Source organism: Phocoena sinus, chromosome X, assembly GCF_008692025.1.
Source record: "Phocoena sinus isolate mPhoSin1 chromosome X, mPhoSin1.pri, whole genome shotgun sequence".
Lineage (NCBI taxonomy): Eukaryota > Metazoa > Chordata > Mammalia > Artiodactyla > Phocoenidae > Phocoena > Phocoena sinus.
In genome coordinates this window covers 49,998,561-50,018,141 of record NC_045784.1, presented here as the reverse complement: position 1 = coordinate 50,018,141, position 19,581 = coordinate 49,998,561, and the positions used below count along the sequence as shown (strand labels likewise).

The 19,581-nt window shown below is 37.5% G+C and overlaps 1 long non-coding RNA gene across 1 annotated transcript in view; it reads right to left on the bottom strand.

Annotated features, from left to right (window-relative positions):
- Positions 1–3,856, bottom strand: part of LOC116747989 — a 54,442-nt gene extending 50,586 nt beyond the window's left edge. Inside the window, exon 1 of the long non-coding RNA XR_004348143.1 lies at positions 3,702–3,856. This is a non-coding gene — a long non-coding RNA (uncharacterized LOC116747989). The remainder of the gene's footprint in view (positions 1–3,701) is intronic.
- Positions 3,857–19,581: the final 15,725 nt, after the last annotated feature.

The window sequence follows — 19,581 nt, the reverse complement described above, 5'->3', positions numbered from 1 at the left end:
TTGATAGTATGTCATACTTTCGTTGTCAATTTTTTATCTTTTCTAGAGTTAAGGAAAATAATGATTCATCCTCCTATGGCTGGTGTATTATATTCTGGGATATACGGTAAGCAACCGGAAGAGGGTGCACTGTGGCTTAGAATAAAAGGCTATTGGAACTTCTTAGACCTTCCTCATTCACATCCATCTCCCTTTGGCTATGGACACACTTTTCCAGCACTGTCCCCAGTGTTTTTTAATGTAGAGAGTTCAATCCTTAATGTCAAAATAGAACTGACTTTTAAAATACTCTGCTATTTACAAGCTCTGTGATAGTTAAGTCGTTGATTAAGCACTTGAGGCTTTCGTTTCCAGGAGATAATAATTTCTTCCTTGTAAAACTATTGCCATAATCAGGGATAATGCATTTAAGACACTTACTATGATTACCTCTCATCTCCACCATCACTACCTTCTTCCAAATACTAGTGCTGCCCTTTACACAAACTAGATACTCAGTAAATGTTTGGGAAATAAATGACCCTGTGGTTTTCTAGCAGATGCTACTTATAAAGACAAGAAACGTAGCAGTAAGTTAATGAAAAGATGTGAAGGGAAATACAAAGAAAAAATGCTCTAGAGCTAGAAGAACAGTTGGGACTAGGCATAAAGATGTGGGAGTTAGCAACATAGAATTGGTAGTTGAAGTCATGAGTGATGTTCCCAAGAGAAAATGTAGAGGAAAAGAGAAGTGGGCTGCTAAAGGCAGACTACTGAGCAATTAAAGTCAGAAGAGGAGAAGCCTGCTGCAAAGGCTGATTCAGAAGAGAGGGTGCCAACCCAAGGTTTCTCACTCTTGGCACTATTGACATTTGGGGACATATCACTCTTTCTGGTGGGAGCCTGTCCTGTGCACTGTAGGATGTTTAACAGTATCCCAACCCAGGGCAATAGCATGCCCCCCACATCCCGCAACTGCCTCCAGGTGTGGTAACCAGAAATGTCTCCAGGTACTCCCAAATGTCCCCTGGGGGGGAAATCATACCTTTTGAGAACAGTTGATTTAGCCCTAATCCTCCAAACTTGCTCCTTTCCTACTCTTCATTTCAGTGAATGTCACACTTCTACCCAGTTGTACAAGTCAAACCTTGGAGTTTTGTGTGTGTGTGTGTGTGTGTGTGTGTGTGTATATCAGACTATTTATTATTTCCCAAAGTAAATGTAGTAATATTTTCACAATCTTTTTACAGGGGTCTCTAAATCTTGCAAGACAAAAGACTTTAAGAGTAAAATTGGAAATTAAGTTGTTTTATAGCTATAGTTTTAGTAAATTAAGAGAAATATGTGCCTATTTTAGTAAAATGACCGGAATTAAAAATTGTATCAAATCCAGGTGGGTTTGATTTATGGGAAACATTTGACTTGAGTTGAAAATGTTCCCAACTTAGAGCTGCTGACATCAACCCGAACCATTTATACTTTAAATGGATTTATTTATTTTTATTTTAAACTGCATTAAAATGCATATAACGTAAAATTGACCATATTAACCTTTTTAAGTGTACAGTTCAGTCATGCTAAGTATATTCACAGAGTTGTACAACCAAAGTCCAGAATTTTTTATACCCATTAAACAACTTCACAATTTCCCCTCTCCCCAGCCCTGTCAACCGCCATTATACTCACAACTGGATTTTTGTGTTTTTTTTTGTTATACTAGAATGGAAAACTAAAGCCTTTTACTTCTATGTTTCAAAATGATTTTTCCCCATCATTTTCTCCAAGTTCAGCCTTTTTTTTTTCAACATTGATGAACTAGCTGCATGTGAAACATGGAACAAGAAGAGGGCATTGCCAAGGTGAAGGACTATAGATCTGAATTCCTTTCATAATTTCAAGTGCTCAAAGGATGACAACAGAGAACAAAACTGAACCCTCTGGGCGATAGTAATCTGTTTTCATTTAGGGTTTTTTAATTGAGGAGTTCGTTGATTCATTGTGTTTTTTCTGGAAATTAGCTTTCATCTTAAGGCCAAGAATTTTTCTCTTCTTTGAACAAATATAAAGGACTTCTCTGTTAATTTTTTTAAGGTAAAAATCTAAGGGTAAGAACCATGGGGTCCCTATAACATTCTCATAAAATGAAAAATAAGAATGATTTGGAGGAAGACTACATGTATTTTTGTGTGTGTGTTTTACTTCAGGTTTTTTATTTTTTTTTTCCGGCACGCAGGCCTCTCACTTGCTGCGGTCCCTTCCCCTGTGGAACACAGACTCCGGACGCACAGGCTCAGAGACCACGGCTCACGGGCCCAGCTGCTCTGCGGAATGCGGGATCCTCCCGGACCGGGGCACGAACCTGCATCCCCTGCATCGGCAGGCGGACTCTTAACCACTGCACCACCAGGGAAGCCCTTACTTCAGGTTTTAAATGTAATATTTCACTTAGAATTTTTTAGAATTCTATGAAACACAAAGAAGAAAGTAAGAAGATCTATTATCTCTCTATCTAGATAGCCTCTATAAACATTCAAAAGATTAAATAAGTAAAAGAGATAAAATGGTGTAAGATTAGAAAAAATTGATACTGCAGAAAGATCCAATGAAAAGTAAAAATATCCAAAGTTGGCCATTGTAGTCATGATTCAATAATTAATAGCGTGGAGAAGAGCAGAATATAAATTTGTATATGTTTACACAAACACACACATACACACAGATATGTGTGTGAGAGTTGCATCTACCTGCATATGTGTTGCTTTTCATTTCACAAAGGTGATCATACATTCACCATTTTGGTAGGGTGTTTTTTTAAAGTTAACCATGTAGCTTGGTGATTTTTCCATGTAACATGTTCTTTATTCTCATTTTTAAAGGTCCTTTTAATGGCTGCACACAAACCCATTGTATGGACTTACCATAATTTTTTATTTAAATAATTATCTATTCATGGATGTTTGTGGATACTTTGGTTATTTCCAGTTTTTAAAATTGAAAATTAATCCATATACTATAAATTCACCTTTTTATAGTATACAATTCAGCATTTTAAAGTATACACAAAATTGTGCATCCATTACCACTATCTAATTCCAGAATATCTTTATCACTTCAAAAAGAAAACATGTACCAATTAGCAGTCACTCCCAATCCTCCATCCCACAGCCACTGGAAACCGCTAATCTATTTTCTGTCTCTATGGATTTGACTATTCTGGATATTTCATATAAATGGAATCATAGAAATAACAAGATGGCGGAGTAGAAGGACGTGCGCTTACTCCCTCTTATGAAGACACCGGAATCACAACTAACTGCTGAACAGTCATCAACAGGAAGACACTGGAACTCACCAAAAAAGATACCCCACATCCAAAGACAAAGGAGGAGTCACAATGAGATGGGAGGAGGGGCGCAATCACAATAAAATCAACTTCCATAACTACTGGGTGGGTGACTCACAAAGAACACATATAGCACAGAAGTCCACCCACTGGAATGAAAGTTCTGAGCCCCACATCAGGCTTTCCAACCTGGGGGTCCGGCAACGGGAGGAGGAATTCCTAGAGAATCAGACTTTGAAAGCTAGTGGGATTTGATTGCATGACTTTGACAGGACTGGGGGAAACAGGGACTCCACTATTGGAGGGCACACACAAAGTAGTGTGTTCATCGGGACCAGGGGAAGGAACAGTGACCCCCTAGAGAAAGAACCAGACCTACCTGCTAGTGTTGGAGGGTCTCCTGCAGTGGCTGAGGGTAGCTGTGGCTCAACGTGAGGACAAGAACACTGGCAGCAGAAGATCTGGGAAGTACTCCTTGGCGTGAGCCCTCCCAGAGTTGGCCATTAGCCCCACCGAGGAGTCCGGGTAGGTTCCAGTGTTGGGTTGACTCAGGCTAAACAACCAACAGGGAGAGAACCCAGCTCCACCCATTAGCAGACAAGCGGATTAAAGTTTTACTGAGCTCTGCCCACCAGAGCAACACCCAGCTCTATCCACCACCAGTCCCTCCCATCAGGAACCTTGCACAAGCCTCTTAGATAACCTCATACACCAGAGAGCAGACAGCAGAAGCAAGAAGAACTAGAATCCTGCAGCCTGTGCAACAAAAACCACATTCACAGAAAGATAGACAAGATGAAAAGGCAGAGAGCTATGTACCAGATGAAGGAACAAGATAAAACCCCAGGAAAACAACTAAATGAAGTGGAGATAGGCAACCTTCCAGAAAAAGAATTCAGAATAATGATAGTGAAGATGATCCAGGACCTCAGAACAAGAATGGAGGCAAAGATCGAGAAGATGCAAAAAGTTTTAACAAAGACCTAGAAGAATTAAAGAACAAATACCTAGAAGAATTAAAGAACAAACACCTAGAAGAATTAAAGAACAAATGAACAGGGATCAATAATACAATAACTGAAGTGAAAAATAAACTAGAAGGAATCAATAGCAGAATAACTGAGGCAGAAGAACGGATAAATGACCTGGAAGACAGATGGTGGAATTCACTGCCACAGAATAGAATAAAGAATGAAAAGAAATGAAAACAGCCTTCAGACTTCTGGGAAAACATTAAAGTCTTCATTCATTAAAGATTTCACTCAGCCTTCACAGACTTCTGGGACAACATTAAAAGCAACAACATTCGCATTATAGGGGTCCCAGAAGGAGAAGAGAGAGAGAAAGGACCCGAGAAAATATTTGAAGAGATTATAGTGAAAGATTCCGTAACATGGGAAAGGAAATAGTTAATCATGTCCAGGAAGCACAGAGTGTCCCAGGCAGGATAAACTCAAGGAGAAAGATGCCGAGACACATAGTAATCAAATTGACAAAAATGAAAGACAAAGACAAATTACTGATAGCAACAAGGGAAAAACTACAAAAAACATACAAAGGAACTCCCATAAGGGTAACAGCTGATTTCTCAGCAGAAACTCTACAAGCCAGAAGGGAGTGACATGACATATTTAAAGTGATGAAAGGGAAGAACCTACAACCAAGATTATTCTACACAACACGGATCTCATTCAGATTTGATGGAGAAATCAAAAGCTTTACAGACAAGCAAAAGCTAAGAGAATTCAGCACCAACAAACCAGCTCTAAAAGAAATGCTAAAGGAACTTATCTAAGTTGGAAACACAAGAGATGAACAGAACCTACAAAAAAAACCCACCCATAACAATTACAAAAATGGTAATAGGAACATACATATGGATAATTACCTTAAACACGAATGGAATAAATGCTCCAACCAAAAGACACAGGCTCGCTGAATGGATACAAAAACAAGACCCATATATATGCTGTCTAAAAGAGACCCAGTTCAGACCTAGGGACACATAGAGACTGAAAATGAGAGGATGTGAAAAGATATTCCATGGAAATCAAAAGAAAGCTGGAATAGCAATACTTATATCAGATAAAATGAGTTTAAAATAAAGACTGTTAAAAGACACAAGGAAGGACACTACATAATGATCAAGGGATCAATCCAAGAAGAAAATATAAAAATTATAAATATATATGCACCCAACATAGGAACACCTCAATACATAAGGAAACTGCTAACAGCTATAAAAGAGGAAATTGACAGTAACACAATAATAGTGGGGGACATTTAACACCTCACTTACACCAATGGACAGATCATCCAAAAGGAAGTTAATAAAGAAAACAGGCTTTAAATGACACAGTAGACCAGATAGGTTTAATTGCTACTTATAGAAAATTCCATCCAAAAGAGCAGATTACACTTGCTTCTCAAGTGCACACAGAACGTTCTCTAGGATAGATCACATCTTGGGTCACAAATCAAGCCTCAGTAAATTGAAATCATATCAAGATTCTTTTCTGACCACAATGTTATGAGATTAGAAATCAATTACAGGGAAAAAACAGAAAAAACACAAACACATGGTGCCTAAACAATATGTTACTAAATAACCAAGAGATCACTAAAGAAATCAGAGGAAATCAAGAAAAATACCTACAGACAAATTACAATGAAAACACGGCAATCCTAAACCTAAGGGATGCAGCAAAAGCAGTTTGGTATAAAGAGGCAAGTTTATAGCAATACAAGCCTACATCAAGAAACAAGAAATACAAATAAAATTTCTAACATTTCACCTTAAGGAATTAGAGAAAGAAGAACAAACAAAACCCAAAGTTAGTAGAAGGAAAGAAATCATAAATATCAAGCAGAAATAAATGAAATAGAAAAAAAGAAAACAGTAGCAAAGATCAATAAAACTAAAAGCTGGTTCTTTGAGAAGATAAACAAAATTAATAAACCATTAGGCAGACACATCAAGAAAAAGAAGAAGACTCAAATCAATAAAATTAGAAAGGAAAAAGGAGAAGTTACAACAGACACCGCAGAAATACAAAGCATCGTAAAGGACTACTACAATAAACTCTATGCCAAAAAAAATGGACAACATGGAAGAAATGGAAAAATTCTTAGAAAAGCACAAGCTTCCGAGACTGAAGCAGGAAGAAATATAAAATATGAACCGACAAATCCCAAGTAATGAAATTGAAACTGTGATTAAATGTCTTCCAGGGCTTCCCTGGTGGAGCAGTGGATGAGAGTGCACCTGCCAATGCAAGGGACATGGGTTTGTACCCCAGTCCGGGAGGATTCCACATGCCACGGTGCAGCTGGGCCCGTGAGCCATGGCTGCTGAGCCTGAGCATCCGGAGACTGTGCTCCACAACGAGAGAGGCCACAAGACTGAGAGGCCAGCATACCACAAAAAAAAAAAAAAAAAAAAAAAAAATCTTCCAACAAACAAAAGTCCAGGACCAGATAGCTTCACATGTGAAGTCTGTCAAATATTTAGAGAAGAGCTAACACCCATCCTTCTCAAACTCTTCCAAAAAATTTCAGAGGAAGGAACACTCCCAAACTCATTCTATGAAGCCAACATCACCCTGATACCAAAACCAGACAAAGATACTACAAAAAAAAAAATTACAGGCCAATATCACTGATGAATATAGATGCAAAAATGCTCAACAAAATACTACAAAACAGGGTACAACAACACATTAAAAGGATTATACACCATGATCAAGGGGGACTTATCCCATGGATGCAAGGATTCTTAAATATATGCAAATCAATCAACGTGATACACCATATTAACAAATTGAAGGAGAAAAACCATATGATCATCTCAATAAATGCAGAGAAAGCTTCCGACAAAATTCAACACCAATTTATGATAAAAACCCTGCAGAAAGTAGGCATAGAAGGAACTTTCCACAACATAATAAAGGCAATATATGAAAAAACCACAATCAACATCATCCTCAATGGTGAAAAACTGAAAGCATTTCCACTAAGATCAGGAAGAAGACAAAGTTGCGCACTCTCACCACTATTATTCAACATAGTTTTGGAAGTTTTAGCCACAGCAATCAGAGAAGAAAAAGAAATAAAAGGAATCCAAATGGGAAAAGGAGAAGTAAATCTGTCACTGTTCGCAGATAACATGATACTATACATAGAGAATCCCAAAGATGTTACCAGAAAATTACTAGAGCTAATCAAGGAATTTGGTAAAGTAGCAAGATACAAAATTAAGGCACAGAAATCTCTGGCATTCCTATACACTAATGATAACAAATCTGAAAGTGAATTTAAGAAAACACTCCCATTTACCATTGCAACAAAAAGAATAAAATATCTAGGAATAAACCTACCTAAGGAGAAAAAATCTGTATGCAGAAAACTGTAAGACACTGATGAAAGAAATTTTAGATGATACAAACAGATTGAGAGATATACCATGTTCTTGGACTGGAAGAATCAACACTGTGAAATGACTATACTACCCAAAGTAATCTACAGATTCAATGCAGTCCCTGTAAAACTACCAATGGTATTTTTCACAGAACTAGAACAAAAATTTCACAATTTGTATGTAAACATAAAAGATCCTGAAGAGCCATAGCAATCTTGAGAATGAAAAGTACAGCTGGAGGAATCAGACTCCCTGACTTCAGACGATACTACAAAGCTATGGTAATCCAGAAAATATGGTACTGGAACAAAAACAGAAAATAAGATCAATGGAACTGGATAGAAAGCCCAGAGATAAACCCATGCACATATGGTCACCTTATCTTTAATAAAGGAAGCAGGAATGTACAGTGGAGAAAGGACAGCCTCCTCAATAAGTGGTGCTGGGAAAACTGGACAGGTACATGTAAAAGTATGAGATTAGATCACTCCCTAACACCATACACAAAAATAAGCTCAAAATGAATTAAAGACCTAAATGTAAGGCCAGAAACTATCAAACTCTTAGAGGAAAACATAGGCAGAACACTCTATGACATAAATCACAGCAAGATCCTTTTTGACCCACTTCCTAGAGAAATGGAAAGAAAAACAAATGAGACCTAATGAAATTAAAAGCTTTTGCACAGGAATGGAAACCGTAAATGAGGGGAAAAGACAACCCATAGAATCGGAGAAAATATTTGCAAATGAAGCAAGTGACAAAGGATCAATCTCCAAAATTTGCAAGCAGCTCATGTAGCTCAATATCAAAAAAACAAACAACCCAATCCAAAAATTGGCAGAAAACCTAAATAGACATTTTTTCAAAGAAGATACAGTTATTGCCTTCAATCACATGAAAGAATGCTCAACATGACTAATCATTTGAGAAATTCAAATCAAAACTACAATGAGGTATCACCTCACAGCAGATAGAATGGCCATCATTGAAAATCTACAAATAATAAATGCTGGAGACGGTGTGCAGAAAAGGGAACCCTCTTTCTTCTTTTTTTTTTTTCTACATCTTTATTGGAGAATAATTCCTTTACATTGGTGTGTTAGTTTCTGCTTTATAACAAAGTGAATCAGTTATACATATGCATATGTTCCCATATCTCTACCCTCTTGCATCTCCCTCCCTCTGAGCATCCCCATCCCACCCCTCCAGGTGGTCACAAAGCACCGAGGTGATCTCCCTGTGCTATGCGGCTGCTTCCCACTAGATATCTATTTTATGTTTGGTAGTGTATATATGTCCATGCCACTCTCTCACTTTGTCACAGCTTACCCTTCCCCCTCCCCATATCCTCAAGTCCATTCTCTAGTAGGTCTGTATCTTTATTTCTCTCTTACCCCTAGGTTCTTCATGACATTTTTCTTTCTTAGATTCCATACATATGTGTTAGCATATGGTATTTGTCTTTCTCTTTCTGACTTACTTCACTCTGTATGACAGACTCTAGGTCCATCCACCTAACTACAAATAAGACAGTTTTGTTTCTTTTTATGGCTGAGTAATATTCCATTGTATATATGTGCCACATCTTCTTTTTTTTTTTTTTTTTTTATGCGTTACGCGGGCCTCTCACTGTTGTGGCCTCTCCCGTTGCGGAGGACAGGCTCCGGACGCGCAGGCTCAGCGGCCATGGCTCACGGGCCCAGCCGCTCCGCGGCATGTGGGATCTTCCCAGACCGGGGCACGAACCCGTGTCCCCTGCATCGGCAGGCGGACTCCCAACCACTGCGCCACCAGGGAAGCCCATGCCACATCTTCTTTATCCATTGATCTGTCGATGGAGACTTAGGTTGTTTCCATCTCCTGGCTATTGTAAATAGAGCTGCAATGAACATTTTGGTACATGACTCTTTTTGAATTATGGTTTTCACAGGGTATATGCCCAGTAGTGGGATTGCTGGGTCATATGGTAGTTCTATTTGCAGTTTTTTAAGGAACCTCCATACTGTTCTCCATAGTGGCTGTACCAATCCACATTCCCACCAGCACTGCAAGAGTGTTCCCTTTTCTTTTTTTTTTTTTATAACATCTTTATTGGAGTATAATTGCTTTACAATGGTGTGTTACTTTCTGCTTTATAACAAAGTGAATCAGTTATACATATACATATGTTCCCATTTCTCTTCCCTCTTGCATCTCCCTCCCTCCCACCCTCCCTATCCCACCCCTCCAAGCAGTCACAAAGCACCGAGCTGATATCCCTGTGCTATGCGGCTGATTCCCACTAGCTATCTATCTTACGTTTGGTAGTGTGTATATGTCCATGCCTCTCTCTTGCTTTGTCACAGCTCACGCTTCCCCCTCCCCATATCCTCAAGTCCATTCTCCAGTAGGTCTCTATCTTTATTCCTGTCTTACCCCTAGGTTCTTCATGACATTTTTCCCCCTTAAATTCCATATATATGTGTTAGCATACAGTATTTGTCTTTCTCTTTCTGACTTACTTCACTCCGTATGACAGACTCTAGGTCTATCCACCTCATTACAAATAGCTCAATTCCGTTTCTTTTTATTGCTGAGTAATATTCCATTGTATATATGTGCCACATCTTCTTTATCCATTCATCCAATGATGGGCACTTAGGTTGTTTCCATCTCCGGGCTATTGTAAATAGAGCTGCAATGAACATTTTGGTACATGACTCTTTTTGAATTTTGGTTTTCTCAGGGTATATGCCCAGTAGTGGGATTGCTGGGTCATATGGCAGTTCTATTTGTAGTTTTTTAAGGAACCTCCATACTGTTCTCCATAGTGGCTGAACCAATTCACATTCCCACCAGCAGTGCAAGAGTGTTCCCTTTTCTCCACACTCTCTCCAGCAATTATTGTTTTGGGATTTTTTTTTTTTTTTTTGGTGGAACGTAAGTCTCGTACTGCTGTGGCCTCTCCCGTTGCAGAGCACAGGCTCTGGATGCGCAGGCTCAGTGGCCATGGCTCACGGGCCAAGTCTCTCCATGGCAAGTGGGATCTTCCTGGACTGGGGCATGAACCCGTGTCCCCTGCATCGGCAGGCGGACTCTCAATCACTGTGCCACCAGGGAAACCCTGTTTCTAGAATTTTTGATGATAGCCATTCTATCTGGTGTGAGAAGATATATCATTGTAGTTTTGATTTGCCTTTCTCTAATGATTAATGATGTTCAGCATTCTTCCATGTGTTTGTTGGAACTCTGTATATCTTCTTCGGAGAAATGTCTGTTTAGGTTTTCTGCCCATTTTTGGATTGGGTTGTTTGTTTTTTTGTTATTGAGCTCCATGAGCTGCTTGTACATTTTGGAGATTAATCCTTTGTCAGTTGCTTCATTTGCAAATATTTTCTCCCATTCTGAGGGTTGTCTTTTGGTCTTGTTTATGGTTTCCTTTGCTGTGCAAAAGCTTTGAAGTTTCATTAGGTCCCTATTGTTTATTTTTATTTCCATTTCTGTTGAGGATGGGTCCAAAAGGATCTTGCTCTGACTTATGTCATAGAGTGTTCTGCCTATATTTTCCTCTAAGAGTTTGATAGCTTCTGGCCTTAAATTTAGGTCTTTAATCTATTTTGAACTTATTTTTGTGTATGGTGTTAGGGAGTGATTTAATCTCATAGTTTTACATGCACCTGTCCAGTTTTCACAGCACCAATTATTGAAGATACTTTCCTTTCTCCACTGTACATTCCTCCCTCCTTTATCAAAGATGAGGTGACCATATGTGCGTGGGTTTATCTCTGGGCTTTCTATCCTGTTCCATTGATCCATCTTTCTGTTTTTGTGCCAGTACCATACTGTCTTGTTTAATGTAGCTTTGTAGTATAGTCTGAAGACAGAAAGCCTGATCCCTCCAGCACCGTTTTTCGTTCTCAAGATTGCTTTGACTATTCGGGGTCTTTTGTGTTTCCATAAAAATTGTGAAATTTTTTGTTCTAGTTATGTGAAAATGCCAGTGCTAGTGTGATAGGGATTGCATTGAATCTGTAGATTGCTTTGGGTAGTAGAGTCATTTTCACAATGTTGCTTCTTCCAATCCAAGAACATGGTATATCTCTCCATCTATTTGTCTCATCTTTAATTTATTTCATCAATGTCTTATAATTTTCTGCATACATGTCTTTTGTCTTCTTACATAGGTTTATTCCTAGATATTTTATTATTTTTGTTGCAATGGAAAATAGGAGTGTTTTCTTGATTTCGCATTCAGATTTTTCATCATTAGTGTATAGGAATGTCAGAGATTTTGTGCAGTAATTTTGTATCTGCTACTTTACCAAATTCATTGATTAGCTCTAGTAGTTTTCTGGTAGCCTCTTTAGGATTCTCTATGTATAGTATCACGTCATCTGCAAACAGTGACAGCTTTACTTCTTTTCCCATTTGGATTCCTTTTATTTCTATTTTTTCTCTGATTTCTGTGGCTAATACTTCCAAAACTATGTTGAATAAGAATGGTGAGAGTGGGCAACCTTGTGTTGTTTGTGATCTTAGTGGAAATACTTTCAGTTTTTCACCATTGAGGACGATGTTGGCTGTAGGTTTGTTATATATGGCTTTTATTATGTTGAGGAACGTTCCCTCTATGCCTTCTTTCTGGACGGTTTTTATCATCAATGGGTGTTGAATTTTGTCGAAAGCTTTCTCTGCGTCTATTCAGATGACCATATATTTTTTCACCTTCAGTTGGTTAATATGGTGTATCACATTGAATGATTTGTGTATATTAAAGTATCTTTGCATTCCTGGAATAAACCCCACTTGATCATGGTGCATGATCCTCTTAATGTGCTGTTGGATTCTGTTTGGTAGTATTTTGTTGAAGATTTTTGCATCTGTGTTCATCAATGATATTGGCCTGTATTTTTCTTTCTTTGTTACATCCTTGTCTGGTTTTGGTATCAGGGTGATAGTGGCCTCGTAGAATGAGTTTGGGAGTGTTCCTCCCTCTGCTATATTTTGGAAGAGTTTGAGAATGATAGGTGTGAACTCTTTTCTATATATTTGATAGAATTCGCCTGTGAAGCCGTCTGGTTCTGGGCTTTTGTTTGTTGGAAGATTTTAAATCACAGTTTGAATTTCAGTGCTTGTGAGTGGTCTGTTCATGTTTTCTATTTCTTCCTGATTAAGTCTTGGCAGGTTGTGCATTTCTAAGGATTTGTCCATTTCTTCCAGGTTGTCCATTTTATTGGCATAGAGTTGCTCGTAGAAATCTCTCATGATCTTTTGTATTTCTGCCCTGTCAGTTGTCACTTCTCCTTTTTCATTTCTAACTCTATTGATTTGAGTCTTCTCCCTTTTTTTCTTGTTGATTCTGTCTAATGGTTTATTGATTTTGTTTATCTTCTCAGGAAAACAGCTTTTAGTTTTATTGATCTTTGCTATCGTTTCCTTCATTTCTTTTTTGTTGATTTGTGATCTGATCTTTATCGTTTCTTTGGGGTGTTTTTTTTCTTCTTCCTCTAATTGCTTTAGGTGTAAGGTTAGGTTGTTTATTCGAGATGTTTCCTGTTCTTAAGGTAGGATTGTATTGCTATAAGCTTCCGTCTTAGAACTGCTTTTGCTGCATCCCATAGGTTTTGGGTCATCGTGTGTCCATTGTCATTTGTTTCTAGGAATTTTTTGATTTCCTCTTTGATTTCTTCAGGGATCACTTCGTTATTAAGTAATGTATTGTTTACCCTCCATGTGTTTGGATTTTTTACAGATCTTTTCCTGTAATTGATACCTAGTCTCATAGTATTGTGGTCGGAAAAGATACTTGGTACAATTTCAATTTTCTTAAATTTTTTTGACATTTCATTCAGGTTTAATTATGTGCAAATTTAAAATCTTATGTTTAAATAAGTAAGTCTTACATCCAAAGAGGAATGCCATATTCATTGTTAGTTGACACATTTTCAGCATTAATAAATTTGTCTATCCCTTGTAGTCCTTTTCTTAGCTTTTTATTTTGAGATAATTTTAACTTTACAGAAAAGTTGCTAAAATAAAGTACAGAGAATTCCTGGATACTCTTCACCCAGATTTCCCTAATGTTAAGATCTTATATAGCTATGGTCCATTTATCAAAACTAAGAAATGAACATTGGTATAATACTGTTAACTAGATTATAGACTTTATTTGCATTTTGCCATTTTTTCCATTAATGTCTTTTTTTTCTGTACCAGGATCCATTCCAGTATATCCTGTGGCATTTAGTTATCATGTCCCCTTAATGTCTTATCTGTAAAAATTTCTCAGGCTTACCTTGGTTTTCTGACTTGGACAGTTTTGAAAAGCACCATTCAGGCATTTTGTAGAATGTTCCTGAATTTGGGTTGCCTTATATTTCTTCATGATTAGACCAGAGTTATGGATTTTGGGGGAAGAACGTCACAGAGGGGTAGTGTCTTTCCGAAGGCATAAGAGGTACATGACTTATCACTGGTCGTGTTGACCTTGGTTACTTGGTTAAAGTGGTGTCTGCCAGGTTTCTCCACCATAGTTACTCCCCTCCTTTATATACTCTGAATGTTAGAAGCTATTTAGTCTGTACTGAAAGGGAGAGGTATTCAGTCTACCTCCTGGAGGAAGGCTTCCTCACTTCTTGAGTTTTCCTCACTTACATGTCCTGTCTTTTGGATTAAGTGCTTTAGGGATCATAATATAATTTCCCCTTTAAGTGATGTTAAAGTTCATAAATCCAACCTCTTTGCACTGGACGATGTTTAGAAAGTCCTTCGTCATTTTACACAATCTTTCAGGGAGAGAGAGAGTGAATGTTTTCATTGGAAGTTCTGAAGTTCTTGTTATTTGTAAATTCATTCCAGTACTACAGATGAAATATTTTGTATTCAGTTTAATGCAATTTTAGCAACTGCTTACTGTATTTTAGGGTAAGTGGCAATTTTGGAATCATAGAATATCGGGCCTGTGTGATATAAGAATCATTTCATTCAGCCTCCTCAATTTACAGATGAGGATATTGAGGCCTTGCAAGGAGGCACGGCTTTTCTCTTTCTTTTTTTTTATAATTGAAGTATACTTGATTTACACTATTATATTAGTTTAGGTGTACAACATCGTTTTTCAATATTTTTATAGCTAATACTCCATTTAAACTTATGACAAAATAATGGTGATATTTTCCTGTGCTGTTCAATATATCCTAATTGCTTATATATTTATTTATTTTTTACATCTTTATTGGAGTATAATTGCTTTACAGTGATGTGTTAATTTCTGCCTTATAACAAAGTGAATCAGTTATACATATACATATGTTCCCATATCTCTTCCCTCTTGCATCTCCCGCCCTCCCACCCTCCCTATCCCAACCCTCCAGGCAGTCACAAAGTACCCAGCTGATCTCGCTGTGCTATGCGGTTGCTTCCCACTAGCTATCTACTTTTCGTTTTGTAGTGTATATTTGTCCATGCCTCTCTCTCGCTTTGTCACAATTTACGCTTCCCCCTCCCCATATCCTCAAGTGCATTCTCTAGTAGGTCTGTGTCTTAATTCCCTGTCTTACACCTAGCCTCTTCATGACACTTTTTTTCTTAAATTCCATATATATGTGTTAGCATACGGTATTTGTTTCTCTCTTTCTGACTTACCTCACTCTGTATGACAGACTCTAGGTCTCTCCACCTCATTACAAACAGCTCAATTTCGTTTCTTTTTATGGCTGAGTAATATTCCATTGTATATATGTGCCACATTTTCTTTATCCAATCATCCGATGATGGACACTTAAGTTGCCTTCATCTCCGGGCTATTGTAAATATAGCTGCAATGAATATTATGGTACATGATTATTTTTGAATTATGGTTCTCTCAGGGTATATGCCCAGTAGTGGGATTTCTGGGTCATATGGTAGTTCTATTTGTAGTTTTTAAGGAACCTCCATACTGTTCTCCACAGTGGCTGCATCAATCCACATTTCCACCAAGAGTGCAAGAGGGTTCCCCTTTTCTCCACACCCTCTCCAGCATTTATTGTTTCTAGATTTTTTGTTGATGACCATTCTCACTGGTGTGAGATGATATCTCATTGTAGTTTTGATTTGCATTTCTGTAATGATTAGTGATGTTGAACATTCTTTCAGATGTCTGTTGGTAGTCCGTATATGTTCTTTAGAGACATGTCTATTTAGGTCTTCTGCCCATTTTTGGACTGGGTTGTTTGTTTTTTTGTTATTGAGCTGCATGGGCTGCTTATAAATTTTGGAGATTAATCCTTTGTCAGTTGCTTCATTGGCAAATATTTTCTCCCATTCTGAGGGTTGTCTTTTGGTCTTGTTTATGGTTTCCTTTGCTGTTCAAAAGCTTTGAAGTTTCATTAGGTCCCATTTGTTTATTTTTGTTTTTATTTTCATTTCTCTAGGAGGTGGGTCAAAAAGGATCGTGCTGTGATTTATGTCATAGAGTGTTCTGCCTATGTTTTCGTCTAAGAGTTTGATAGTTTCTGGCCTTACATTTAGGTCTTTAATCCATTTTGAGCTTATTTTTGTGTATGGTTTTAGGGAGTGATCTAATTTCATCCTTTTACATGTACCTGTCCAGTTTTCCCAGCACCATTTATTGAAGAGGCTGTCCTTTCTCCACTGTATATTCCTGCCTCCTTTATCAAAGATAAGGTGACCATATGTGCGTGAGTTTATCTCTGGTCTTTCCATCCTGTTCCATTGATCCATCTTTCTGTTTTTGTGCCAGTACCATACTGTCTTGATCACTGTAGCTTTGTAGTATAGTCTGAAGTCCAGGAGCCTGATTCCTCCAGCTCCGTTTTTCGTTCTCAATATTGCTTTGACTATTCAGGGTCTTTTGTTTTTCCATACAAATTGTGAAATTTTTTGTTCTAGTTCTGTGAAAAATGCCAGTGGGAGTTTGATAGGGATTGCAGTGAATCTGTACATTCCTTTGAGTAGTAGATTCATTTTCACAGTGTTGATTCTTCCAATCCAGGAACATGGTACATCTCTCCATCTGTTTGTATCATCTTTAATTCCTTTCATCAGTGTTTTATAATATTCTGCATACAGGTCTTTTGTGTCCTTAGGTAGGTTTATTCCTAGATATTTTATTCTTTTTGTTGCAATGGTAAATGGGAGTGTTTTCTTGATTTCACTTTCAGATTTTGCATCATTAGTGTATAGGAATGCCAGAGATTTCTGTGAATTAATTTTGTATCCTGCTACTTTACCAAATTCATTGATTAGCTCTAGCAGTTTTCTGGTAACATTTTTTAGGATACCCTATTTATAGTATCATGTCATCTGCAAACAGTGACAGCTTTACTTCTTTTCTGATTTGGATTCCTTTTATTTCCTTTTCTTCTCTGATTGCTGTGGCTAAAACTTCCAAAACTATGTTGAATAAGAGTGGTGAGAGTGGTTAACCTTGTCTTGTTCCTGATCTTAGTGGAAATACTTTCAGTTTTTCACCACTGAGGACGATGTTGCCTGTGGGTTTGTCATATGTGGCCTTCATTATGTTGAGGAAAGTTCCCTCTATGCCTACTTTCTGCAGGGTTTTTATCATAAATGGGTGTTGAGTTTTGTCGAAAACTTTCTCTGCATCTATTGAGATGATCATATGGTTTTTCTCCTTCAGTTTGTTAATATGGTGTATCACTTTGGTTGATTTGCATATACTGAAGAATCCTTGCATTTCTGGAGTAAACCCCTCTTGATCATGGTGTATGATCTGTTTCCTGTGCTGTTGGATTCTGTTTGCCAGTATTTTGTTGAGGATTTTTGCATCTATTTTCATCAGTGATAATGGCCTATAGTATTCTTTCTTTGTGACATCCTTGTCTGGTTTTTGTATCAGGGTGATGGTGGCCTTGTAGAAGGAGTTTGGGAGTGTTCCTCCCTCTGCTATATTTTGGAAGAGTTTGAGAAGCATAGGTGTTACGTCTTCTCCAAATGTTTGATAGAATTTGTCTGTGAAGCCATCTGGTCCTGGGCTTTTGTTTGTTGGAAGATTTTTAATAACAGTTTCAATTTCACTGTTTGTGATTGGTCTGTTCATATTTTCTATTTCTTCCTGATTCAGTCTTTGGAGGTTGTGCATTTCTAAGAATTTGTCCATTTCTTTCAGGTTGTCCATTTTATTGGCATAGAGTTGCTTGTAGTAATCTCTCATGATCTTTTGTATTTCTGCAGTGTCAGTTGTTACTTCTCCTTTTTCATTTCTAATTCTATTGATTTGCGTCTTCTCCCTTTTTTTCTTGATGAGTCTGGCTAATGGTTTATCCATTTTGTTTATCTTTTCAAAGAACCAGCTTTTAGTTTTATTGATCTTTGCTATCATTTCCTGCATTTCTTTTTCATTTATTTCTGATCTGATTTTTATGATTTCTTTCTTTCTGCTAACTTTGAGGTTTTTTTTGTTTTTCTTCTTCTAATTGCTTTAGGTGCAAGGTTAGGTTGTTTATTCGATATGTTTCCTGTTTTGTAAGGTAGGCTTATATTGCTATAAACTTTCCTCTTAGAACTACTTTTGCTGTACCCCATAGGTTTTGGGTCGTTGTGTCTCCATTGTCGTTTATTTCTAGGTATTTTTTAATTTCCTGATTGATTTCTTCAGGGATCACTTCGTTATTAAGTAGTGTATTGTTTAGCCTCCATGTGTTTGTATTTTTTTTACAGATCTTTTCCTGTAATTCATGTCTTGTCTCATAGCGTTGTCATCGGAAAAGATATTTGATACAAGTTCGATTTTCTTAAATTTACCAAGGCTTGATTTGTGACCCAAGATATGATCTATCCTGGAGAATGTTCCATGAGCACTTGAGAAAAATGTTTATACTGTTATTTTTGGTTGGAATGTCCTATAAATATCAATTAAATCCATCTTGTTTAATGTATCATTTAAAGCTTCTCTTTCCTTATTTATTTTTATTTTGGATGATCATTTCATTGGTGAAAGTGAGGTGTTAAAGTCCCCTACTGTGAATGTGTTACTGTCGAGTTCCCATTTAATGGCTGTTAGTGTTTGCCTTATTTATTGAGGTGTTCCTATATTGGGAGCATAAATATTTACAATTGTTATATCTCCTTCTTGGATCAATCCCTTAATTATTAAGTAGTGTCCTTCTTTGTCTCTTGTAATCGTCTTTATTTTAAAGTCTATTTTGTCTGATATGAGTATTGCTACTCCAGCTTTCTTTTGGTTTCCATTTTCATGGAATAACGTTTTCCATTCCCTCACTTTTAGTCTGTATGTGTCCCTAGGTGTGATGTGGGTTACTTGCAGACAGCATATATATAGCTCTTGTTTTTGTATCCCTGCAGCCAATCTGTGTGTTTTGGTGGGAGCATTTAATCCATATTCATTTAAGGCAATTATCGATATGTATGTTCCTATTCCCATTTTCTTAATTGTTTTGGGTTTGTTATTGTAGGTCTTTTCCTTCTCTTGTGTTTCTTGCCTAGAGAAGATTCTTTTGCATTTGTTGTAAAGCTGGTTTGGTGGTGCTGAACTCTCTCAGCTTTTGCTTGTCTCTAAGGTTTTAAATTTCTCCATCCAATCTGAATGAGATCCTTGCTGGGAAGAGTAATCTTGGTTGTAGGTTCTTCTCCTTCATCACTTTAAATATTTCCTGCCTGTCCCTCTGGCTTGCAGAGTTTCTGCTGAAAGAGTAGCTGTTAACCTTATGGGGATTCCCTTGTGTATTATTGGTTGTTTTTCCCTTGATGCTTTATTATGTTTTCTTTGTATTTAATTTTTGACAGTTTGATTAATATGTGTCTTGGCATGTTTCTCCTTGGATTTATCCTTTATGGGACTCTCTGTTCTTCCTGGAGTTGATTAGCTAATTCCTGT